The sequence below is a fragment of the Coregonus lavaretus genome, assembly GCF_964263955.1.
Source record: "Coregonus lavaretus genome assembly, chromosome: 30".
In the NCBI taxonomy this organism is placed as follows: Eukaryota; Metazoa; Chordata; class Actinopteri; order Salmoniformes; family Salmonidae; genus Coregonus; species Coregonus lavaretus.
Genome location: NC_140017.1, coordinates 28,952,563 through 28,979,747, shown reverse-complemented (window position 1 = coordinate 28,979,747; position 27,185 = coordinate 28,952,563). Strand labels below are relative to the sequence as shown.

Below are 27,185 nucleotides of genomic sequence, written 5' to 3'. Positions count from 1 at the left end.
GAAATGCATGGTGCACAAATCTTGTTAAATTATGAATCAATGTGGACAGGATACAAAGTTATACAAATACGTTTCCCCTCCAAAATCTATTTTAATGATGTGATCTCTGCTATGGATTAAAGCAGATTAACAGGCATTTGAAATTAAGCTCTCTGTAAAAGGCCCTCTACAAAGGTCCCGTTTGTGGCTTGGCCCAAATGAAAATCGAGACTAATCTTTGAAAGACACAGATGCTCTAAGAAGCTTTTGTTGCCTCATAACATTTCCAGGATCAAGCATCATTCCCTCTATGACTATGCTAATGAGAGGGAGATATGAATATCCACCTTCTACAGAAGCCACAATTTCCCTGCTAATTTAAATCTTATCTCTCTATGATAAGGTCTAAGTACATACAAGAGAAATGTGCAATAGCAATACCTTTGTAAACCACAGTGAGGGTAAAAGTGTCACCCTTTAGTTGGTAAAGTTGCACCCAGTAGATATTACCTAATTATTCCTGACAGACTACAAACTTTGAAAGACAATAACAAAATGGTGAGCAAATGTTTGCTTATTCCTTGACCAAGGGCAGTGCCAGGGCACAGTAAAAGGGGAGAACGTCATTCTGGACAGTTCTTTACTTGGGTAGACCAGATTCCTGGGGCTGTATGTATTAAGTGTCTCAGAGTCGGAGTGCTGATTTAGGATCAGTTTAGCCTTTTAGACCACAATGAACAAGATTGAATGGACAGGGGCAACCTGATCCTAGATCAGCACTCCTAGTCTGAGACTCTTGATACATACAGCCCCATGCCCCAGGTTTCAAAGTATCAAAAAGTAGTTGATCATCCATTCACTCATCCATCACCCACACAACTAAAGTCTCATCCATTAGAGGTCAACTGTTTGCTTTGGCTGTGTGGAGGGAGAGAGCCTGAGTCCAGCACATTTACTGCACTTCGAAAAGTACAGGTTGCTACTCCAACCCGTATGACCACCATCTAAACCACAGCTCTGAGTCCATTTCCATGCTGTTGGTGGATGAAATTGTTTGTAGTTCACAGAAAAAAGCACATTTAGTTTTACTTAACTTCAGAACTTATTAAAATATGTATATCAGCATTAAATCAATCAAATGCCGTGTAGCTCAGTTGGTAGAGCATGGCGTTCGCAACGCTAGGGTTGTGGGTTCGATTCCCACGGGGGGCCAGTATGAAAATGTATGCACTCACTAACTGTAAATCGCTCTGGATAAGAGCGTCTACTAAAATGTAAATGATGGATCCTTTTGTGATGGTTTGTCTCAAGAACTGCATGCGCTGCGCATGCGTCAAAAATATTTTTTAAAAGGGTACGCGTTGTACTAACTACATTCCAATCGAACGTGCACTCTGCCTGCGGAGTTAGCAACCAGTTAGATTATTGCCAACCAATTATTAATTTGCTATGAAAAATGTATTTGCTTCTTAAATGTGGTATGTGACCATATGTTTTCAAGTCGCGTAGGCCTAATCAATGAAAGGGATCCCACGGCGCCTCCCATTCGGCGCATAAAAACGCCTATATCTTGCATCTCAAAGATAGCGCTTAACGTTACTAACGTTTGCTTACTTGCCTATGCTATTCTGCTTGTGTTTCGGATTGCCAAATGTGTTAACTACATTGCTGGTAAGTGAATTTACATTTGCTTTTTCAAGCTTTTTTCCTAGCAACCACAGCTGCCAAATACCTGAGCTAGCTGGCTAATTTTAATCATTCAGAAAATAGCGGTTGCATGCCCAGCAATCGCATAGAGAGGCAACTCAAATATATCTGTTTTATTTTAAAATGTTAATTTACTTAAAAGTGTATACTTTTCTGAAAACATTAACTTACTTTGACATCTGTTTGCGAATGGCTTTGTTTATCATAGGATTTATACTTTGTAGCTAATAACCAATTTGTCGATTTGATGCTGTTGGTTGGTTGGCAAGTTACAGCACATCAATTGAGGCACACTCAACTTGGTCATCTTTTTAAATAAATAATGAACACAACAATATTTTGTTGGAAATACTTTCCAAAAATTAAAAGTGAAAAACAAGTGCAACAAGGCTGTTTGATGGATTCACAATTGTTCTAGGAATGTTTGCAGAATGGTTGTGGAATTTGTAACATTGAAAATGCAGTCAGGGATGGTGGAAGATGTTTTCCTTTCATTTTAACCTTCCTATAATTTCCCTGAACAGTGTGTTAACAGATTGTTGAGAGCGTCTAATCTGAGTTTGATTCCCCACATGCTGTCTGTCAGCAAGGACATGTCGTGAGTTGCCCCCTGCTGAAATGAAATCTGCCCCCTGAAATGGAGCGCAATGAGGTTGGCCTTGGCAGTTATGACTGTCCGCAAAATGTAATGCACGTTGAGCAACATGCAATGTCCATTGTGTTATATTCGGCTAAATCATTGTGTTTTGATTTTGAAAGAAGATAGCAAACTGGTGAAGCTCCACACAACAGGGAAAATGTAATACACTCGTAGGCTATATTTTTACTAACGGTCTTCTTCTCCTTTATATTAATGACTTTAGTGTCCCCAGCAATCTCGGATTAGGCATTATAAAAAACGGATCAATTTATAGGCCTATAGTAAATAAATAGTCATTTAGCAGATGCTCTTATCCAGGAGCAATTAGGGTTAAGTGCCTTGCTCAAGGGCACATCGACAGATTTTTCACCTAGTCGGCTCGGGGATTAGAACCAGTGACCTTTCGGTTACTGGCACAACGCTCTTAACCACTAAGCTACCTGCCGCCCATAGTGTTATACAGCAACACACACAGTGGGCATTGTGTTATTTCTTAAGTGCCGGTGGGATGTCTTTATTGGATGAGTTGCCCTCTGCCCATCTGGCTATCTACCATTCTGATCCTCACAGTTGAATTAAACAAACTCACATCAGTCCTCTGGACAGCACACTATGGCTGTGTTTATTACACAGGCAACCAACAGATCAGAATTGGACTGCCTGTGTAAACACAGCCTAAATCAATGTGCAAAGGTTGCATTGGGGAGTTGACTCACCCACTGGGGAGCAAGGATCAATTTAGCAAAAAAAATGTTATGCTCCTTACATGTCAGTGTCCAAACGGGACATTATTTGTATTTTTACCTAAACATGCAAAGACCATCAGATAGAATGCATAGCAAGCAGTGCACTGGGTTAGTTAGAGATTTGATTAAATGTAACAGAACAGATTAACTGGAATGACATTCACTCACATGATGGGTTGCCAAAGATAACTAACTAAAAGTCACACCCCCAATAAGTCAAGAATATGACCGCATTGGGGAATATGTCACTATGCTTCTATGGCTATCTGCACCATGCCACTGCCTATTTCATTTGTTCAGTTAGCAAACAAGACATCTCATAATCCAGTGCCTTTATTACAGTTAACACACCTACACTACTCAAAAAAATAAAGGGAACACTAAAATAACACATCCTAGATCTGAATGAATGAAATAATCTTGTTAAATACTTTTTTCTTTACATAGTTGAATGTGCTGACAACAAAATCACACAAAAATTATCAATGGAAATCAAATGTATCAACCCATGGAGGTCTGGATTTGGAGTCACCCTCAGAATTAAAGTGGAAAACCACACTACAGGCTGATCCAACTTTGATGTAATGTCCTTAAAACAAGTCAAAATGAGGCTCAGTAGTGTGTGTGGCCTCCATGTGCCTGTATGACCTCCCTACAACGCCTGGGCATGCTCCTGATGAGGTGGCGGATGGTCTCCTGAGGGATCTCCTCCCAGACCTGGACTAAAGCATCCGCCAACTCCTGGACAGTCTGTGGTGCAACGTTGCATTGGTGGATGGAGCGAGACATGATGTCCCAGATGTGCTCAATTGGATTCAGGTCTGGGGAACGGGCGGGCCAGTCCATAGCATCAATGCCTTCCTCTTGCAGGAACTGCTGACACACTCCAGCCACATGAGGTCTAGCATTGTCTTGCATTAGGAGGAACCCAGGGCCAACCGCACCAGCATATGGTCTCACAAGGGGTCTAAGGATCTCATCTCTGTACCTAATGGCAGTCAGGCTACCTCTGGCGAGCACATGGAATGCCACCCCACACCATGACTGACCCACCGCCAAACCGGTCATGCTGGAGGATGTTGCAGGCAGCAGAACGTTCTCCACGGCGTCTCCAGACTCTGTCACGTCTGTCACGTGCTCAGTGTGAACCTGCTTTCATCTGTGAAGAGCACAGGGCGCCAGTGGCGAATTTGCCAATCTTGGTGTTCTCTGGCAAATGCCAAACGTCCTGCACGGTGTTGGGCTGTAAGCACAACCCCCACCTGTGGACGTCGGGCCCTCATTCCACCCTCATGGAGTCTGTTTCTGACCGTTTGAGCAGACACATGCACATTTGTGGCCTGCTGGAGGTCATTTTGCAGGGCTCTGGCAGTGCTCCTCCTGCTCCTCCTTGCACAAAGGCGGAGGTAGCAGTCCTGCTGCTGGGTTGTTGCCCTCCAACGGCCTCCTCCACGTCTCCTGATGTACTGGCCTGTCTCCTGGTAGCGCCTCCATGCTCTGGACACTACGCTGACAGACACAGCAAACCTTCTTGCCACAGCTCACATTGATGTGCCATCCTGGATGAGCTGCACTACCTTAGCCATTTGTGTGGGTTGTAGACTCTGTCTCATGCTACCACTAGAGTGAAAGCACCGCCAGCATTCAAAAGTGACCAAAACATCAGCCAGGAAGCATAGGAACTGAGAAGTGGTCTGTGGTCACCACCTGCAAAACCAGTCCTTTATTGGGGGTGTCTTGCTAATTGCCTAAAATTTCCACCTGTTGTCTATTCCATTTGCACAACAGCATGTGAAATGTATTGTCAATCAGTGTTGCTTCCTAAGTGGACAGTTTGATTTCACAGAAGTGTGATTGACTCTGACCAGAGTCCCGGTCTGCATGGTCAGAGATATTTATTCATTGAGAATTCTGCCATCACAATTTCAGAGTCCATCTTTTATACTCATACGTCATACAAAAAGAAATCCCTTCCCTCTGTAGGCGGGCTGTAGTTTTCCACTCTAAAACTGCTCTACTGACCTTCAGTTCACACACACACACATATACACACATGCATACACACATACATACACACACACACACACACATATCCTACTCCCTGCTTTACTCAGTTATTGCCGTTCTCACAATATTCTGCACCATGTTTTCATAACAGTTTCTCCCCTCCCTAAATTGGGAGGCCTCTTTATCTTAGTTTCTCAGTTGTCTTTGTTGTCTGGCCTGACTCTTACTCACATTGCTAAATAGTGGCTCAATGCCATAGCCTTTACTGGTCCTACACTCACACATTATACACAGTTTCAGGGTGTAATAATTAGTCATTAATAATTAATCTATCAATTCCACCCTTTGACTAAATATTACACACATACAAAATATATGTTGTTATAGAAATGAATCACACTCATTGAAGTATATAAGTTGGTTTGCATATTACAACATTACAGGTTCATCAGGGTTACCCCATGATTAAAAGCATAACGTTACTTTTTAGCAATGGTAACTAGTACATCATACTTAAAACGAGACTTTAATACACAAAAGATCATTACAATAACTTTTAAACTAGAGATTTATAGTTCTAGGAAAACATCCAGTCTCAAACTATCTGGATCGTCGTCGTCCTCCACCAAGCCTGGTAGGTCATATCCTTCAGTCGGAGTCCGGGATTGGGCCGTATCTCACCATCGTTTAGGGAGCTATCAATACCAGAGTTCTCAGCCAGTTCGTTCGCCAGCGTGGTGAGTCCCTGAAGCGCTTTGGTCACGGACCCGTCCGGTGCTGTATTGTTTGGGGATGAAAGTACAGCACATAGATCCAAACAGAACACAAACCCCGTCCCGCTCAGCCAAAAGCATATCTAAAGCTATTCTTTTCTGCCATGTCATTAAGCTAGTTGCCGCTGTCTGCTCAGCTAATCCCTTTATTGCATCACAAGTGTGGTTTATAAATCTTTGCTGGTTATAGTAAACATAATTCATCCAATCTACGTTTTTATTAATTGTTGACCACCAGAAAATACTTGATTCAAACCCAGCTGCGATCTGATTGTGGATCCCATCAATATATATCCTTTCATCAAAGGATCCCGGGAGGAGGTCCTACTTTCTACGTGACAACTCACCAGTCTCTGACACGTTTGATTGTTTGCGTATGTAGGTGAGTTCACAATCAGTTATCACCACACAACCATCAGATGTCAGCATGGGCCTGGTTTTGGCTCCTAAAATCCTCTGGCTGCAACAAAGAGGAGAGATTAGTCATGGTCTCTTTAGGTGTGACATTCTCTGTGTGGGAGCAGGAGCTAAGATGCCCTACCCTGTATCCTATCCTTACTAGTCCTAGAAAAACAATAATAAGAATCCCCTGAGACTTCAAACGGAGGCAACCTAGGTCGGGGTGACTTTGTTATCAGGGGATACAGAAAGTGCAAGTTACTACAAGACTCTTTCACCACATTCCCAGGTGGCTTGCATGGAGGATAAACCTGACAGAGTCAAAGCCTGTCAAGGGGAACGGAGTAGTTGTTAACCCTGGTTTGGCTGTCCCACAGGCAAAACAGTCCTCTTTAGACATAGTTCTTGCCGTATACTGAATCCATTCCAACCACAGGTTAAGATTTCTATACCCCGTTTCCACCTGTACTACTTCCTTCAGGTCTATAGTTTGCACTATCTTCACCACGGCCCCGGTCTCACTACCTCCCTCAGAGAGGTTTACTCTATAGGGTGCCCCAGTTGAAGAAGATATCTCACTTGTCAGGTCTGTAATCTGTTTTAGCATAGTTCAGACTTTCAGACAGTACCTACCCTCATATGGGTCGCACTGCCATTTCTGATAATTCCCTACTTTCACAATACTACACCTGTCCCTGAACTGTGTATGGAGATTGACATATCCCCCCCCGCTTGGTATAAGCAACTACATAGTCCCAGGATGTACATGGTGACATACATATGGTGATGTCCTTCCCTAAAGTCCCTAGAATTTCCCCTTTCCCTACGTCTAGCTGTCTCCTATGCCTTTTCAACTTGTGTTAGGTTAACTACCACTTCTGGCTGAAACAGGAGGGTCTGTGTGTGTTAGGAATATGGCCCCCACAATCAGACAGCTACCTACCGTCGGGAGACCTGTGAATCCCCACCCTCGCCCTGAGAACATGTCAGATGCCAGAGGCCAACCAATTGCTTTACCTTCTATCGAACTCACACAGGGATGATCAGACAGGGTAAGGGAATCTTCGTTAAGGAGCCAACCCCCGAGCCCTAGTGGTGATCGGATCTTTCTCCTAACTCTGTGTTTGTTCGTCAGGTGTAGCTGGTTTTACCTTTTTACAGTGTGTGACATGCACCCAGATGGATCTCTCAGCTATTCTGCTGGCAAAGGCAGTACTTGGTAGGGCCCTTCCCGCCAGGCCTGCTTCAGTCTCCTGGTTAGATAGAGTGGGTCACCTTCTCCTTTAATTCACCTGTGGGGGCACAAAACCTCTGACATACAGGTGTGGTTAATAAACGACCTTCTCACGTGTTCTGCTAGGGTGCTCTCTAGTTCTATGTCTGCCTGTCTGGTCCTGCCAACTGTGGCATTCTGTAAGGTCTTCCAAACACTTTCTCAAAGGGGGATAACCCATCTTTATCTGGGGTTACTCTAAATTTCTTCCCTTCACTCCGTGATAACTCTATAAAATCCATTTCCAATTGCTGGAAAGGGTACTTAGCCGGAGGATACTCACCCTGAGGTGCCCTTTGTCTGCCCTGGTGATTATTTTGAGCACAGATAACACATCTTTTTTTAAAAATAATTAGTAATCCCATGTGCAACAAAGTGTTGTCTAATCTGTTCTACCATCCATCCCTCCTTTTGACACATGTCACTGCCCATGTGTCAATATTATCACCTACCTAACAATCACTTAGGTAATATTGGTAATTTATCATCCAATTGCCATCCCTTATTTTTTTTTATTGGTAAAATAAACTATCTTAAAGTCCTCCTCTCATGCCTTTAGAATTTACCAGTGTGGATGATTAATTAACACCAGAAAGTTAAAACAGAGTTCAGAGGCAATTGAAATACCATCCCATAGAATACCAAACATTACCATTATTCTAAATATTTAATAAATGTTACTTATCCCAAGTCTTCATTAATCCTCATGACATTCATTCTCATAAGAAATCATATATACCCCAAACTCAGCCAAAACCTAAAAAACTCCATAAAATTCACTGTGTGCTCCTCTAAGACCTATCACCCTTGACCTGCTGAAAACCCCCCAAAATTGAAACAACAAGGCTTTATAAACATCATACTAGGTGTGTTGTTTTTTATTTGAAAACCCCAATTAAAAAACAACAACCAAACAGCCAGGTCATGAGGACTCCTGATTTCTCTCTTCCCCTTCTGCCTACAGTTTCTTAACTGGTGCCCTTTCCTTGCACAGTAACTACACGGTTCCTCACATTCTCTAGCAAAATGTCCCGTTTTGTCACAATTGTAACACTTCCACTCACTCCTGTCTCCACTATTACCATTTCCTTCTTGTCTGTCTTTGCTACCGTAACCTCTCTTCTCTCCTAGGTATTGACTAATAGTCTCACTGTCTCTAATTCAACACAAAACCCCATCATCCAATGTACTCCCAGCAGAACTGAAAAAAACAAAACAGACTGTGATTTCCAGGACACTGCACCTTTGTTTCTGGCCTCACTATCTCCCCGGGAATTGGCCCTCCCTCAAGGTCCCTCCCAATCTGCTCTTGGTAAACTGCAAACCTTTTATTGCTTCTGGTTTCATAGGGTATTGCTTCTGATATGGCCTATGATTAGATTTGGGTATCACCTGTACTGGAATTACCCCTTTTGTTAATCCTACGTCTGCTGGACCCCGGGACCACAAATGCTCTGGAACTTCTTTTAAGTCTGACTCCTGTTGTTCTGTCAACAGGTATTCCTCTCCTCAGCATCTGCTATTCTCATCTAAATGTACTATCTGTGGATGGGCTGTGTTGATCGCCACTCACAATATTGACCCAATCAGTGATCCTCTTACCCTTGGATACCCACTGGCCCATGTCTTTCCAGTCCTCTGCTGGCTCCTTTGCTAGGGACACATGTGGGCTCCATATTTCCCTGAACAGTCTCTGACTTTGGGGCCCTATTTCCACCTCCACTACTGCGTGGGTGTTGTCATAGTGAAACCATTTCAAGGCTATAGTCCTTTCTGTGGTTTTAAATAATGCTTTCTCATAGATTGCATCTGGACCTGGGTGTTTGTTATACCAGAGAGTACAGTGTAGGTCATCGGGGGACATTTTAGTGGGGCCTGGTACTACATCATCAGCAAGTTCCATCAAGGTTCGGGGAATATCAGTTATTCCCACCCTAAACAAATCTTGCCTATCCCAATAACATGGCTCCCCTTCCCCACAGACCACCATATTGTCTCTGACTATGTGTACTTTCATTCCCCTCTCAGCGGAAATGACAGCCACATTCAATTTAGTCATTACATCACGTCCTAGTAAATTTACCCGACACAGCTTAGATATCAGGATGGGTATGGTTGCCTCTCATCCTGATTGGTCATGTTTTAGGGTTATTGGGGCTGATAACCTTTCAATAAATTGATGACCAGAGGCAGATCGCACTATGATTTTCTCCCCATCAATCCTGACTCCATCTGGCTTGTCTGTTGCACAGGTTGCTGTCCTGCAGGCTCCCGTATCACAAAGGAATTTAATTTTCATACCCATTACTGTCAATGTCAAATAAGGTTTCTGTTCCTGTTGAAGTGCTAAGTCAATAGTAGCCAATTCAAACACCTCACAATTTGGATCAAAGGGTTCCTTAGTCTTCCCCCCACTAGAGTCTACTATTTCTCCCTCAAGGACTAGTCTTCCTCACGCTCAAAGCTGGGGGATGGACTTCTCTCTCTCTTTTCTCTCTTTTCTCTCCTGTCTGACTTTCTCTGCCCTTGTCCTGTACTCCTCTACCTCTGGCTCTTCCTCACCTTCATCTTCCCTTCCTCCTCCAGCCCCTTCTTCCTCATAGGGAGGTGGGGCCGGTGGGGGGCAACATTATTCCCCTGCACTCTCCTTCTCCTCCCTACGTATTCATCATCTGGATTTTCTCTCCATGCCTGGTCTGCCAAGTTTGGATATAACATTTCTGCCCAGGCTCTGGGGGAGGCACGGAGACCTCAACCTTCACTTCTCTTTCCCTCTCACTCACTTCTCTTTTCTTCCTGCCTTATCTCCTCTCTCTCCTAAGTTTCTAGTTCTACCCGCCATCTCTCCCAGAGTGGCAATTAGTTACTCTGCATCTTCCTCTTCTTTCTTGGCTCTGTCCTGTCTGTTATTCTGCTCATGATGGATTGCATGTCTCTCTGAGGCTATTACACAATTCAGTTATTTTCCCAACATACTCTCTGTAATCGGCCCATGGCAAAAGTGTCCTCTGGGCATCCCCTGAAACCCACTGCCCTCTAACGGCAGCCCAAACCTTACTATTCCTGTTTTGGGGTGTGTCATTCCTTCTACCGCTCTGGCCACGTCCTCTGTGTTCATGGCCTGTCTGCTAAATGGCATATTATTATTATTACTGTATACATCTAAGGTTGCTGGGGCCCCTTTCATTCCCTGCCAATAGATTAGGTAAGGCTATCAGTGGGTACTGGCCCCCCCCTACTCTCTCTCTCTCTCACTGCTTATTTCTCCTTTACACACCTTATGTATCTGTTTAAGCATGGATTCGAGTTTATCTGCGTCTAGACGTCCCTCAAAACCATACCTCTCCCTCCACCTGGTTACATAATGGAGATTTCTTCTATCCCTGGATTCCATTTTAATTACATCAAGTATTTCTCGTCCCCAGTAAATTCTGGGACCTCTTGTGAGGATTTGCCACCCCATGGTTGGTACTGTTAAAAATCCCTTAGCCACCTCTTCTATATAACAAGTCAATTTAACAAGTAATTCAAAATAGCTTCACACAACAACACCTTGAATCACCCCTTCCTGTATATGTAATCTTGACTAGTCCCCCAGAATTATCTCATACTTTTACAGAGGGATTGATCCCCACAATGTAATCTTGATAATTCCTGACAGTCTCATACAACAGGAATGGGTTCTCCCTCCTCTATACAACCACCTCTCCCTGTATATGTAGTCTTGACTAGTCCCCCAGAATTATCTCATACTTTTACAGAGGGATTGATCCCCACAATGTAATCTTGATAATTCCTGACAGTCTCATACAACAGGAATGGGTTATCCCTCCTCTAAACAACCACCTGGAATTATTCATGTGACTTTTGAGCAAACATTAGGTCTCACACGTATACAACCTTACATGATTATTGGTGTTGTATCGGTAACCTGGAGTTTATAAGGCTCCAGAACGGATAGAGTTACAGCAAAATCTACAGTTGTTTGTGACTTTTGACTTAACTAATATTCTATTTCTCACACATGCTATTTTAATTCCTTCTGGTGTACTTTTTGTATTTGTTTAACCCGGATTATTTGTTGACTGCTCAATAATCTCTTACAGGTTACATCCCATAGGTGTACTTTTAATAGTTCCTTCTATTTCAACACCGGGTAGTTTCTTTTGGTAATGGCCTATTACCGTGAATCATTACGGACCCACCACCAGGTTGACTAGTCCCCCAGAATTATCTCATACTTTACGGAGGAGTCTATCCTCACAATGTAATCTTGATAATTCCTGACAGTCAACCCCACATTTCACTTAAAATGGCTACGCATTGATCAATTTGCTACTTTTCAATATTTTAGCAAGTCCTCAAATCAATTTCACCAAGTTAATGAATAAAGACTACTGACCTTATCCTTGCAGCCGAGATTCAATGTAGGTTTGGATTCCGTCACCGTCTCTGTCATTAATCAGGTGTCCTCTGGCCTGTTTTAACCCTTAATGTCAAAGGGCAGGACTTTCTATTTACGAATGTATCATTCGCCCGTCGACGGTTTTCAGAGTTACCTGGAATGACAGAAACAGGGTATTGGAGTCCGGCTCAGAAGGACCAAGCTGTTATGTGAATTCTTTAACAAACTATTTTAGTGTCTCTGTGCGTCTCCCAAAAGGTTGTAAGTCTTTTGGGATTTAAGTAACGGCCAGAGTCCCGGTCTGCATGGTCAGAGATATTTATTCATTGAGAATTCTGCCATCACAATTTCAGAGTCCATCTTTTATACTCATACGTCATACAAAAAGAAATCCCTTCCCTCTGTAGGCGGGCTGTAGTTTTCCACTCTAAAACTGCTCTACTGACCTTCAGTTCACACACACACACATATACACACATGCATACACACATACATACACACACACACACACATATCCTACTCCCTGCTTTACTCAGTTATTGCCGTTCTCACAATATTCTGCACCATGTTTTCATAAGTTTCTCCCCTCCCTAAATTGGGAGGCCTCTTTATCTTAGTTTCTCAGTTGTCTTTGTTGTCTGGCCTGACTCTTACTCACATTGCTAAATAGTGGCTCAATGCCATAGCCTTTACTGGTCCTACACTCACACATTATACACAGTTTCAGGGTGTAATAATTAGTCATTAATAATTAATCTATCAATATTGTAGCTATAAAAATGCAAAATGGTCTCTCAGCCTCATGGCAAAATGGGTAGAATAGCATAAACTGCAAATTTTCCTCTTTGCCCTATGACAAAATGTGTACAATTGCAGGAAGTTACCTCCCGGCTCCGCCTACCGACATACTAACCACTAAGCTACCTGGGGCGGCAGGTAGCTTAGTGGTTAAGAGCGTTGTGCCAGTAACCGAAAGGTCACTGGTTCTAATCCCCAAACCAACTAGGTGAAAGATCTGTCGATGTACCCTTGAGCAAGGCACTTAACCCTAATTGCTCCTGTAAGTCACTCTGGATAAGAGTGTCTGCTAAATGACTTAAATGTAAATGTATTAAGGAAAACAAGAACAAAGAGAGAATTCAGCAGACAGAGTGGGAGGGTCGTCACGCCACCCAAATTTATACAAGCCAACCCACCAACAAAGTTTTGGCTACACCACTGATCCATGCCCACTTCATTCACCATACTACTCATTTGGTGTAGGATGGCTGGTAGCCTGGTAAAGGGCGGCGTTATCAAAGAACAGAATACAATACAAGTAGCGATGCCAATTGTCTCAATAGACTGGCAATCACAAGGGTTTCCTGGCTACAGTGGAATCATTGATTATTGTGTTATCTCGTTATAGGCATAGGCCTGTCTCATCTATAGGTTTCCTCATTCTACAGCCATGATAAGATATCCAAGTTTTGATCTATTTATACGTATGCATATCATTTTGGAACCAACAAACCAATATGGGAAATGGTTAACCCATGTGGTTTGTCACAACATCGGTGCATCATGTTTGTGCAGACTAAATTTTCTTAAAAAATGAAGGTTTGTTATAACATTGTAATAAGACATAAGAAGTAGGCTAAGCACTGTACTGTGTCAGACCAGAATGATACTTAGCCTAGGGATGCAGACTTGCTCTGTACAGTAGACTACATGGGTTTGTCTTTTTTATTGTGATGGTAAGTTTGCACAGTGACAAAATGCCACACCACAGAGCCCAGGGAACTGGAGAGAAAATATGCTGTCCTGCTGAAACTTTATCTTCTCAGTCAGGAAGTCATCTGTTGTTAGCCTAACTCAGGAACATGATGGCATCACTCTCCAAGCGTCCTCCATTATGTTATGCCTAATGTTAAAAGGAAAGGCTGTTCTTGGTGTTGCTGCATTACCTCATTCTTCACTCTCCTCTGAGGCCCTCCGGTTGTGTTCGTGACCCATCGTTTGTTTCTCTCAATGTAACGTACAGGGTGTGGCTCGCAGTGATGATTAGGATAAGTCTGGTGTCTCTCGCAAAGTAGTGTTCCTTTTACTTCTTTGGAAGAGCTGTTCAGTTAAAAAGGCCCCTGTTTTTCAGATACAAAGCACCCTGTTCAGACCTTACCTAGCCTAATGCATACTTGAAAGCTTTTTCTCCCATAAAAGCACAGTCATAACATTACTGTTAGGCTATTTTCCAAAGTTCCCTGGCATGGCTGGATATGTTGCATTGTTTTGTTTTATGGATTGAGTTGTGTGAGCTGAATACATGCACAAATGGCTTTGTTTTATTCAGGATTGAGAGAAATCAGATGGCCAGTAATTTTCGGATTAGAAGGTAATGTTCCTTCAGCATATTTTCATATTGACTGAAGGATCAAGGCCTGTAGCCTTCTTGCTAATATTAGCAAGATACTAAAATAAGTAGGCCTAATGATAATCAAACAATTTCAACTAATGTGTTCTAATGGTTTATTACAGATTATTATTATTATTTATAAATAATATATAAACTAATAATAAACAGCCCAACTACTTATAAACCCTTTGTAAATCATTCATAAAGTAGGCTATACCTTAATGTAAAGCGTTGTTACCAGCTTCCATCCCCAAGCCATTAGACTGCTAAATAGCTAACTAAATAGCTAACAAAAAGGCTACACGGACTATTTGAGTTGACTTTTGTATTTTTTTCTTATTTTTGCCCTGTCACTATGCACGCTCACAGGCCCTACACCCTACGCACACTGATACTACCACACACATACAAACACTCACGCCATCATTTGCTCACACACACATAATATGCTAATACTGTACATTTATACTGACTCTACACATACCCACTCACATGCAATCATCATATACGCTGCTGCTACTCTGTTTATCATATATCCTGATGCCTAGTCACCATACCTCTATACATATCTACCTCTATCGATCCAGTATCCCTGCACATTGTAAATATGGTACTGAAACTGACCCTGTATATAGGATGCTTACTTACTTTATCGTGTTCTTCTTATTTTTATATCTTGTGTGTTTTTGTTCTACCTTGTTACTTTTAGTATTACATTGTTATTGATTACTGCATTGTTGGGGTTAGAGCTTGCAGGAAAGGCATTTCACTGTACTTGTGCATATGACATTGAAACTTAAGTAGACTTACAGAATAATGCTTATCTCAAAATGTAGCAGTTTTTTTTCCCATGAAAGTAATTTCTCTCAGTTAAAGACTTAATCTCAAATCCAATAATATTGGCCTATCATTTCACGTTGCATGACTCCTTAGGGAGACTATTGACATGTTTAGCTCTGCTGTGTTTGAGTTCGCCTCAGCCTGGCCAAACAGCCTAGCTCCCATCCACAGGTAGAGCACTTACAGTAAAGTCGGAAAAAATATCAGCGGTAGCTGTGTGGTGCCTCAGACAGCCCTGGATCGGAACCCCTACAAGTATGCTAAGGGGCCTGAAGACTTGGGCCTCTGCCAGCCCCACTGTATCCTACCCAGCGCTTGACCCTCTCTTCTCCCAGGCTGCTCCCCACATGCCACACAGACAGTCATTGTACTGCCTCTGAGGACCTGTGCCTCCTGCTCAGAGCAGGCATGTGGAGCTGGTTAGAGCTCCTTCAATGAAGTCCTCTCACACTCTGCGTCATGGAAAAGAGCACTGGGGCGCATATATGCAAGAGTTGTCAGGTAGCATTTGACACCGTTGGTTAGGGCTATACAATGCTTATCTTTTTCATTGATTACTCTAGTACTCATGTCGACTATTTTCATTATCACTCATTTTGTTATCATGTAATTGTATAAATCATAGTGCTTAAAACTGTGGAATTAGCCAGACCAGACTATTCAAAGCTTTTTCATAATTTCCCCTCCAATCATATGCTTATTTCATGATTACAATTTGGCAGGCTACCCTGTTAATAAAGATGACGTAGCCTAAGGTAAAATAGTGGGAAACTTTAAAAACATTGGTCAAAGATAGCCTGGTTGCGTCTCTGTTCAGCTATTACATTCCACTCCTTGTAGGCCTACTCCATCTCATTTGCCAAAGACACAATGAGTGGAATGTTACAGATACTGGTACCCAGACTAGGTCAATCAGTCTATATCTTCATAACTTCCTTGTTGGTTGATAATCCAAATTGATGAATGGAACAATCATGTGTGCCTGACTTTGTCTGTTTGAGTGTCAGTGATTCTGTGGGTCTCTGTTCACATGTGAGTTTGCCTATGGAGGAGGAGGAGAGGGAGTTTTGTGATTGTGGACAGTATGATGTTGGCATTTTGGTTACAACTTAAAGACAGTGCTAAATGTGCTTCACAATTGTGCTTACTCAAGGTCGGAACGGTTAGCATTGGAATTAAAGTAAATTCGGGTTAATTTTAAGCCACTTGGTAAATGATTCAATTTGGTTATGGTTTGATGGTCAGTTTGCCTATTAATGATTTGTGAGTCAGAATCATGTTTAGAAATACCAATGAAAGATAGTAGGTTGAATGATGAGATCACAGCATGCTGCACTTAAAGTTGAGGAATGATCATGTTCTTAGCATGGAGATAAAGCAAGCATCCTTTCTTACTGTTTTCTGCCAGTCATGCACTCAGTTTGACAATTTCTAATACCGGTTGTCGTCATTGTATAAGCCACTATTGAGGATATTCTCTTCTTATAGTCATACATTTGATTACCACATCAGTTACCACTTTATATCGTTCTCCATTGTCTTAATCATCTCCTTTGTTTTACAGGGAGGTACAAGATGTCTCAACACATCCACATATATTTTAGCTTTACAAATGCTAAATGGTCTCTCAGCCTCATGGAAAAATGTGTAGAATAGCATGAACTGCACATTTTCCTCTTTGCCCTATGACAAATGTGTACAATTGCAGGAAGTTAGCTGTGTTCACAAACAAACAATACATATATTTTTTGGGGGGCCCACTGTCACGAACCGGCTCGTAGCCCGTAAGAAATAGGGAGACAACGTGGAGATAAGGAATAACAAAATATATTTATTAACTAAAGCAAACTATATACAATTAATGGTGTGTGTAGTCAGTAATCAGTAGTGTAAGTGAGTGGATGCCCACCGACATCCTATTAAGGAAAACAAGAACAAAGAGAGAATTCGGCAGACAGAGTGGGAGGGTCGTCACACCACCCAAATGTATACAAGCCAACCCACCAACAAAGTTTTGGCTACACCACTGATCCATGCCCACTTCATTCACCATACTACTCATTTGGTGTAGGATGGCTGGTAGCCTGGTAAAGGGCGGCGTTATCAAAGAACAGAATACAATACAAGTAGCGATGCCAATTGTCTCAATAGACTGGCAATCACAAGGGTTTCCTGGCTACAGTGGAATCATTGATTATTGTGTTATCTCGTTATAGGCATAGGCCTGTCTCATCTATAGGTTTTCTCATTCTACAGCCATGATAAGATATCCAAGTTTTGAACTATTTATACGTATGCATATCATTTTGGAACCAACAAACCAATATGGGAAATGGTTAACCCATGCAGAAAGGCAAAGGTATGAGATTTAAGCTATCGACAGGGCTTTGATTGGTTATAGGACTGCTCAATAATATACAGTGCCTTCAGTAAATATTCAGACCCCTTGACTCGTTCCACATTTTGTTTAGTTTCAGCCTTATTCTAAAATGGATAAAATATAGAAAAATCTTCAGCAATCTACACACTATACCCCATAATGACAAAGCGAAAACAGGTTTTTTGAAATGCTTGCAAATGTATTACAAATAAAAAACAGAAATCCCTTATTTACATAAGTATTCAGACCCTTTGCTATGAGACTCGAAATTGAGCTCTGGTTCCTCTGTGGAGATGGGAGAACCTTCTAGAAGGACAACCATCTCTGCAGCACTCCCGCGATCAGGCCTTTTATGGTAGAGTGGCCAGACGGAAGCCACTCCTCAGTAAAAGGCACATGACAACTCACTTGGAGTTTGCCAAAATACTCTCAGACCATGAGAAACAAGATTCTCTGGTCTGATGAAACCAAGATTGAACTCTTGGGCCTGAATGCCAACCATCACTTCTGGAGGAAACCTGGCACCATCCCTACGGTGAAGCATGTTGGTGGCAGCATCATGCTGTGGGGATGTTTTTCAGCGGCAGGGACTGGGAGACTAGTCAGGATTGAGGCAAAGATGAATGGAGCAAAGTACAGAGAGATCCTTGATGAAAACCTGCTCCAGAGCGCTCAGGACCTCAGACTGGGCAAAGGTTCACCTTCCAACAGGAAAATGACCCTAAGCACACAGCCAAGACAATGCAGGAGTGGCTTTGAGTGGCCCAGCCAGAGCCTGGACTTGAACCCGATCTAACATCTCTGGAGAGACTTGAAAATAGCTGTGCAGCGACGCTCCCCATCCAACCTGACAGAGTTTGAGATGATCTGCAGAGAACAATGGGAGAAACTCCCCAAATACAGGTGTGCCAAGCTTGTAGCGTCATACCCAAGAAGACTCGATGAGACCAAAGGTGCTTCAACAAGTACTGAGTAAAGGGTCTGAATACTTGCGTAAATGTGATATTTCAGTGTTTTATTTTTAATAAATTAGCAACAATTTCTAAAAACCAGTTTTTGCTTTGTCATTATGGGGTATTGTGTGTAGGTTGATGAGGTGAAAAAAACAATTCAATCCATTTTAGAATAAGGCTGTAAAGTAACAAAATGTGGGAAAAGTCAAGAGGTCTGAATACTTTCCGAATGCACTGTGTATACACTACCATTCCAAAGTTTGGGGTCACTTAGAAAGGTCCTTGTTTTCGGAAGAAAAGCAATTTTTTTGTCCATTAAAATAACATCAAATTGATCAGAAATACAGTGTAGACATTGTTAATGTTGTAAATGGCTATTGAAGCTGGAAACGGCAGATTTTTAATGGAATATCTACATAGCCATACAGAGGCCCATTATCAGCAACCATCAGTCCTGTGTTCCAATGACACGTTGTGTTTGCTATTCCAAGTTGATCATTTTAAAAGGCTAATTGATCATTAGAAAATCCTTTTGCAATTATATTAGCACAACTGAAAACTGTTGGGCTGATTAAAGAAGCAATAAAACTGGCCTTCTTGAGACTAGTTGAGTATCTGGAGCATCAGCAATTGTGGGTTCGATTGCAGGCTCAAAATGGCCAGAAACAAATAACTTTCTTCTGAAACTCGTCAGTCTATTCTTATTCTGAGAAATGAAGGCTATTCCATGCGAGAAATTCCAAAGAAACTGAAGATCTTGTACAACGCTGTGTACTACTCCCTTCACAGAACAGCGCAAACTGGCTCTAACCAGAATAGAAAGAGGAGTGGGAGGCCCCGGTGCACAACTGAGCAAGAGGACGAATACATTAGAGTGTCTAGTTTGAGAAACAGACGCCTCACAGGTCCTCAACTGGCAGCTTCATTAAATAGTACCCGCAAAACACCAGTCTCAACGTCAACAGTGAAGAGGTGACTCCGGAATGCTGACGTTCTAGGCAGAGTTGCAAAGAAAAAGCCATATCTCAGACTGGCCAATAAAAAGAAAAGATGGGCAAAATAATACATATACTGGACAGAGGAAGATTGGAAAAAAGTTTTATGGACAGACAAATCAAAGTTTGAGTCGTTCGGATCACAAAGAAGAACATTTGTGAGATGCAGACCAAATGAAAAGATGCTGGAGGAGTGCTTGATGCCATCTGTCAAGCATGGTGGAGGAACGTGATGGTCTGGGGCTGCTTTGGTTGTGGTAAAGTGGGAGATTTGTACAGGGTAAAAGTGATCTTGAAGGAAGGCTATCACTCCATTTTGCAATGCCATACCCTGTGGACAGCACTTGATTTAAGCCAATTTCCTCCTACAACAGGACAATGACCCAAAGCACAGCTCCAAACTATGCAGGAACATTTTAGGGAAGAAGCAGTCAGCTGGTATTCTGTCTATAATGGAGTGGCCAGCACTGTCACCGGATCTCAACCCTATTGAGCTGTTGTGGGAGCAGCTTGACCGTATGGTACGTAAGAAGTGCCCATCAAGCCAATCCAATTTGTGGAAGGTGCTTCAGGAAGCATGGGGTGAAATCTCTTCAGAATACCTCAACAAATTGACAATTAGAATGCCAAAGGTCTGCAAGGCTGTAATTGCTGCAAATGGAGGTTTCTTTGACACAAGCACACAATTATTATTTAAATTAAAAATCATTATTTCTAACCTTGTCAATGACTACATTTCCAAATCATTTTGCTATATTTCCTATTCAAACTAATTTCATGTATGTTTTCATGGAAATCAAGGAAATTTCTATGTGACCCCAAACTTTTGAACGGTAGTGTGTATATACAGTACCAGTCAAAAGTTATGACACACCTACTCATTCAAGGGTTTTCCTTTCTTTTTAAATATTTTCTACATTGTAGAATAATAGTGAAGACATCACAACTCCGAAATAACACATATGGAATCATGTAGTAGACAAAAAAGTGTTAAACAAATCAGAATATATGTTATATTTTAGATTCTTCAAAGTAGCCTCCCTTTGCCTTGATGACAGCTTTGCGCACTCTTGTCATTCTCTCAACCAGCTTCATGAGGAATGCTTTTCCAACAGTATTGAAGGAGTTCCCACATATGCTGAGCACTTGTTGGCTGCTCTTCCTTCACTCTGATGTCCAACTCATCCCAAACCATCTCAATTGGGTTGAGGTCAGGTGATTGTGGAGGCCAGGTCATCTGATGCAGCACTCAATCACTACATCCTTCTTGGTCAAATAGCCCTTACACAGCCTGGAGGTGATAGTCCCACTAAGCGCAAACTAGATGGGATGGCGTATCGCTGCAGAATGCTGTGGTAGCCATGCTGGTTTAGTGTGCCTTGAATTCTAAATAAATCACAGACAGTGTCACCAGCAAAGCACCCCCACACCATCACACCTCCTCCTCCATGCTTCACGGTGAGGAGATCATCCGTTCACTTAAGCTGCGTCTCACAAAGACACGGCGGTTGGAACCCAACATCTCAAATTTGGACTCATCAGACCAAAGGAAAGGTTTCCACCAGTCTAATGCCCATTGCTCGTGTTTGTTGGCCCATAGCAAGTCTCTTCTTATTATTGGTGTCCTTTTAGTATTGGTTTCTTTGCAGCAATTCGACCATGAAGGCCTGATTCATGCAGTCTCTGAACAGTTGATGTTGATACAGTGGGGGAAAAAAGTATTTAGTCAGCCACCAATTGTGCAAGTTCTCCCACTTAAAAAGATGAGAGAGGCCTGTAATTTTCATCATAGGTACACGTCAACTATGACAGACAAATTGAGAAAAAGAAATCCTGAAAATCACATTGTAGGATTTTTAATGAATTTATTTGCAAATTATGGTGGAAAATAAGTATTTGGTCACCTACAAACAAGCAAGATTTCTGGCTCTCACAGACCTGTAACTTCTTCTTTAAGAGGCTCCTCTGTCCTCCACTCGTTACCTGTATTAATGGCACCTGTTTGAACTTGTTATCAGTATAAAAGACACCTGTCCACAACCTCAAACAGTCACACTCCAAACTCCACTATGGCCAAGACCAAAGAGCTGTCAAAGGACACCAGAAACAAAATTGTAGACCTGCACCAGGCTGGGAAGACTGAATCTGCAATAGGTAAGCAGCTTGGTTTGAAGAAATCAACTGTGGGAGCAATTATTAGGAAATGGAAGACATACAAGACCACTGATAATCTCCCTCGATCCTGGGCTCCACGCAAGATCTCACCCCGTGGGGTCAAAATGATCACAAGAACGGTGAGCAAAAATCCCAGAACCACACGGGGGGACCTAGTGAATGACCTGCAGAGAGCTGGGATCAAAGTAACAAAGCCTACCATCAGTAACACACTACGCCGCCAGGGACTCAAATCCTGCAGTGCCAGACGTGTCCCCCTGCTTAAGCCAGTACATGTCCAGGCCCGTCTGATGTTTGCTAGAGTGCATTTGGATGATCCAGAAGATGATTGGGAGAATGTCATATGGTCAGATGAAACAAAAATATAACTTTTTGGTAAAAACTCAACTCGTCGTGTTTGGAGGACAAAGAATGCTGAGTTGCATCCAAAGGACACCATACCTACTGTGAAGCATGGGGGTGGAAACATCATGCTTTGGGGCTGTTTTTCTGCAAAGGGACCAGGACGACTGATCCGTGTAAAGGAAAGAATGAATGGGGCCATGTATCGTGAGATTCTGAGTGAAAACCTCCTTCCATCAGCAAGGGCATTGAAGATGAAACGTGGCTGGGTCTTTCAGCATGACAATGATCCCAAACACACCGCCCGGGCAACGAAGGAGTGGCTTCGTAAGAAGCATTTCAAGGTCCTGGAGTGGCCAAGCCAGTCTCCAGATCTCAATTTGCAAATAAATTCATTAAACATCCTACAATGGGATTTTCTGGATTTTTTTTCTTCTCATTTTGTCTGTCATAGTTGACGTGTACCTATGATGAAAATTACAGGCCTCTCTCATCTTTTTAAGTGGGAGAACTTGCACAATTGGTGGCTGACTAAATACTTTTTTTCCCCACTGTATGTGTCTTTTACTTGAAATCTGTGAAGTGTTACTTGGTCTGCAATCTGAGGTTCAGTTAACTCTAATGAACTTATCCTCTGCAGGATAGGTAACTTCCTTTCCTATTACGTCCTCATGAGAGCCAGTTTCATCATAGTGCTTGATGGTTTTTGCGACTGCACTTGAAGAACTTTCACATTTCTTGACATTTTCTGTATTGACTGACATTCATGTCTTAAAGTAATGACAGACTGTCATTTCTCTTTGCTTATTTGAGCTGTTCTTGCCATAATATGGACTTGGTCTTTTACCAAATAGGGCTATCTTCTGTATACCTTGTCACAACACAACTGATTTGCTCAAATGCATTAAGAAGGAAATAAATTCCACAAATTAACTTTTAAGAAGTCACACCTGTTAATTGAAATGCATTTCAGGTGACTACCTCATGAAGCTGGTTGAGAGAATGCCAAGAGTATGCAAAGCTGTCATCAAGGCAAAGGGTGGCTATTTGAAGAATCTCAAATATATAATATATTTTGATTTGTTGAACACTTTTTTGGTTACTACATGATTCCATATGTGGTATTTCATAGTTGTGATGTCTTCGCTATAATTCTACAATGTAGAAAATAGTTTTAAAAAATAAATAAAAACCCTTGAATGAGTAGGTGTGTCCATGCTGGTTGAGAGAATGCCAAGAGTGTTCTTCAAATAGCCACCGTTTGCCTTGATGACAGCTTTTGACACTCTTGGGATTCTCTCAACCAGCTTCACCTGGAATGCTTTTCCAACAGTCTTGAAGGAGTTCCCACATATGCTGAGCACTTGTTGGCTGCTTTTCCTTCACTCTGCCATCCGACTCATCCCAAACCATCTCAACTGGGTTGAGGTCGGGGGATTGTGGAGGCCAGGTCATCTGAATGAGTAGGTGTGTCCAAACTTTTGACATGTAGTGTGTATATACAGTGGGGAGAACAAGTATTTGATACACTGCCGATTTTGCAGGTTTTCCTACTTACAAAGCATGTAGAGGTCTGTCACATTGTATGATTTTTAAGTAATTAATTTGCATTTTATTGCATGACATAAGTATTTGATACATCAGAAAAGCAGAACTTAATATTTGGTACAGAAACCTTTGTTTGCAATTACAGAGATCATACGTTTCCTGTAGGTCTTGACCAGGTTTGCACACACTGCAGCAGGGATTTTGGCCCACTCCTCCATACAGACCTTCTCCAGATCCTTCAGGTTTCGGGGCTGTCGCTGGGCAATACAGACTTTCAGCTCCCTCCAAAGATGTTCTATTGGGTTCAGGTCTGGAGACTGGCTAGGCCACTCCAGGACCTTGAGATGCTTCTTACGGAGCCACTCCTTAGTTGCCCTGGCTGTGTGTTTCGGGTCGTTGTCATGCTGGAAGACCCAGCCACGACCCATCTTCAATGCTCTTACTGAGGGAAGGAGGTTGTTGGCCAAGATCTTGCAATAGATGGCCCCATCCATCCTCCCCTCAATACGGTGCAGTCGTCCTGTCCCCTTTGCAGAAAAGCATCCCCAAAGAATGATGTTTCCACCTCCATGCTTCACGGTTGGGATGGTGTTCTTGGGGTTGTACTCATCCTTCTTCTTCCTCCAAACATGGCGGGTGGAGTTTAGACCAAAAAGCTCTATTTCTGTCTCATCAGACCACATAACCTTCTTCCATTCCTCCTCTGGATCATCCAGATGGTCATTGACTAACTTCAGACGGGCCTGGACATGCGCTGGCTTGAGCAGGGGGACCTTGCGTGCGCTGCAGGATTTTAATCCATGACGGCGTAGTGTGTTACTAATGGTTTTCTTTGAGACTGTGGTTCAGCGCTCTTCCGGTCATTGACCAGGTCCTGCCGTGTAGTTCTGGGCTGATCCCTCACCTTCCTCATGATCATTGATGCCCCACGAGGTGAGATCTTGCATGGAGCCCCAGACCGAGGGTGATTGACCGTCATCTTGAACTTCTTCCATTTTCTAATAATTGCGCCAACAGTTGTTGCCTTCTCACCAAGCTGCTTGCCTATTGTCCTGTAGCCCATCCCAGCCTTGTGCAGGTCTACAATTTTATCCCTGATGTCCTTACACAGCTCTCTGGTCTTGGCCATTGTGGAGAGTTTGGAGTCTGTTTGATTGAGTGTGTGGACAGGTGTCTTTTATACAGGTAACGAGTTCAAACAGGTGCAGTTAATACAGGTAATGAGTGGAGAACAGGAGGGCTTCTTAAAGAAAAACGAAAAGGTCTGTGAGAAACGGAATTCTTACTGGTTGGTAGGTGATCAAATACTTATGTCATGCAATAAAATGCAAATTAATTATTTAAAAATCATACAATGTGATTTTCTGGATTTTTTTCTGGATTCCGTCTCTCACAGTTGAAGTGTACCATTGATAAAAATTACAGACCTCTACATGCTTTGTAAGTAGGAAAACCTGCAAAATCGGCAGTGTATCAAATACTTGTTCTCCCCACTGTATATACATTTTATCCAAATCGACTTACAGTCATGCATGTATACATTTTACGTATGGGTGGTCCCGGGAATCGAACCCACTACAATCGAACCCATTACCCTGGTGTTCACTAAACCCTAAACCTCAACTAAATCTTGTAATGAATCATGTGGATATTGAGCAAGTTGAGGTGCCTAAACTGCTTGGAGTAACCCTGGATTGTAAACTGTCATAGTCAAAACATATTGATACAACAGTAGCTAAGATGGGGAGAAACCTGTCCATAATAAAGTCGTACTCTGCCTTCTTAACAACACTATCAACAAGGCAGGTCCTACAGGCCCTAGTTCTGTCGCACCTGGACTACTGTTCAGTCGTGTGGTCAGGTGCCACAAAGAGGGACTTAGGAAACTTACAATTGGCTCAGGACAGGGCAGCACGGCTGGCCCTTAAAAGTACACGGGGAGCTAACATTAATGACATGCATGTCAATCTCTCATGGCTCAAAGTGGAAGAGAGATTGACTTCATAACTACTTGTTTTTGTAAGAAGTGTTGACAAGCTGTCTGTTTAAACTACTAGCACACAGCTCGGACACCCATGCATACCCCACAAGACATGCCACCAGAGGTCTCTTCACAATCCCCAAGTCCAGAACAGACTATGGGAGGCGCACAGTACTACATAGAGCCATGACTACATGGAACTCTATTCCACATCAGGTAATCGATGCAAGCAGTTGAATCAGCTTAAAATACAATCAGGTAAAAATACACTTTATGGAACAGCGGGGACTGTGAAGAGACACACACAAAGGTACAGACACACGCATACACACACAAGGTCTAGCACATGCACTCTACACACACGTACATTGTAATATTGTTGTATGGTGGTATTATACATTTTGTATTGTAGATATGTAGTGGTGTAATAATGTTATATGATGTACTGTTTTATCTTTTGTTTTATATGTAATGTAAGTGCCTTAATGTGTTTGGACCCCAGGAAGAGTAGCTGCTGCCTTGACCACAGTTAATGGGGATCACTAATAAATACAAATACAATACAAAAAACTGACACTAGGGGCTTGTGTTCCTATGCTTGTTTTCTTAGCTATTTTCTTTTACAATAGCTGTGCATTCAATCACACAGTGACCACACATCCTAATCCTGCGCCACCCATACTCCTTTCAAAACAGCTTCTGTCTATTAAGGTGAACTGAAAGAGAGACCGACACCCCAAAGGAAAGGCACTGTCGCAGCCGGCCGCGACCGGGAGACTCATGGGCGGCGCACAATCGGCCCAGCGTCGTCCAGGGTAGGGGAGGGAATGGCCAGCAGGGATGTAGCTCAGTTGATAGAGCATGGCGTTTGCAACGCCAGGGTTGTGGGTTCAATTCCCATGGGGGGCCAGTATAAAAGTAAATATGTATTCACTAACTGTAAGTCGCTCTGGATAAGAGCGTCTGCTAAATGACTTAAATGTAAATGTAATCACTCCCGTTCATCCTCTTACTGATCTGACCTCTCTCTCTCTCTCTCTCTCAATTCAAAGGGCTATTTTGGCATGGGAAACATATGTTTACATTGCCAAAGCAAGTAAAATAGATAATAAAAAAATAAATAAACAGTAAACATTACACTCACAAAAGTTCCAAAGTAATAGAGACATTATTATTATGGCTATATGCAGTGTTGTAACAATGTGCAAATAGGTAAAGTACAAAATGGAAAATAAATATAAATATGGATTGTATTTACAATGGTGTTTGTTCTTCACTGGTTGCCCTTTTCTCGTGGCAACAGGTCACAAATTTAGCTGCTGTGATGGCACACTGTGGTATTTCATCCAATAGATATGGGAGTTTATCAAAATTGGATTTGTTTTCAAATTCTTTGTGGGTCTGTGTAATCTGACATATGTGTCTCTATTATGGTCATACATTTGGAAGGAGGTTAGGAAGTGCAGCTCTGTTTCCACCTAATTTTGTGGGCAGTGTGCACATAGCCTGTCTTCTCTTGAGAGCCAGGTCCGCCTACGGCGGCCTCTCTCAATAGCCAGGCTATGCTCACTGAGTCTGTACATACACTACCAGTCCAAAGTTTGGACACACCTACTCATTCAAGGGTTTTTCTTTATTTTTTAAAACTAT

The 27,185-nt window shown here is 42.3% G+C and overlaps 1 protein-coding gene across 1 annotated transcript in view; it reads left to right on the top strand.

Annotated features, from left to right (window-relative positions):
• Positions 1–1,374: 1,374 nt before the first annotated feature.
• LOC311106019 (CMP-N-acetylneuraminate-beta-galactosamide-alpha-2,3-sialyltransferase 4-like) overlaps positions 1,375–27,185 on the top strand; it is a 52,244-nt gene continuing 26,433 nt past the window's right edge. Inside the window, exon 1 of the mRNA XM_084148288.1 lies at positions 1,375–1,650. The gene's annotated coding sequence lies outside the window, so the exon portion shown is untranslated. The remainder of the gene's footprint in view (positions 1,651–27,185) is intronic.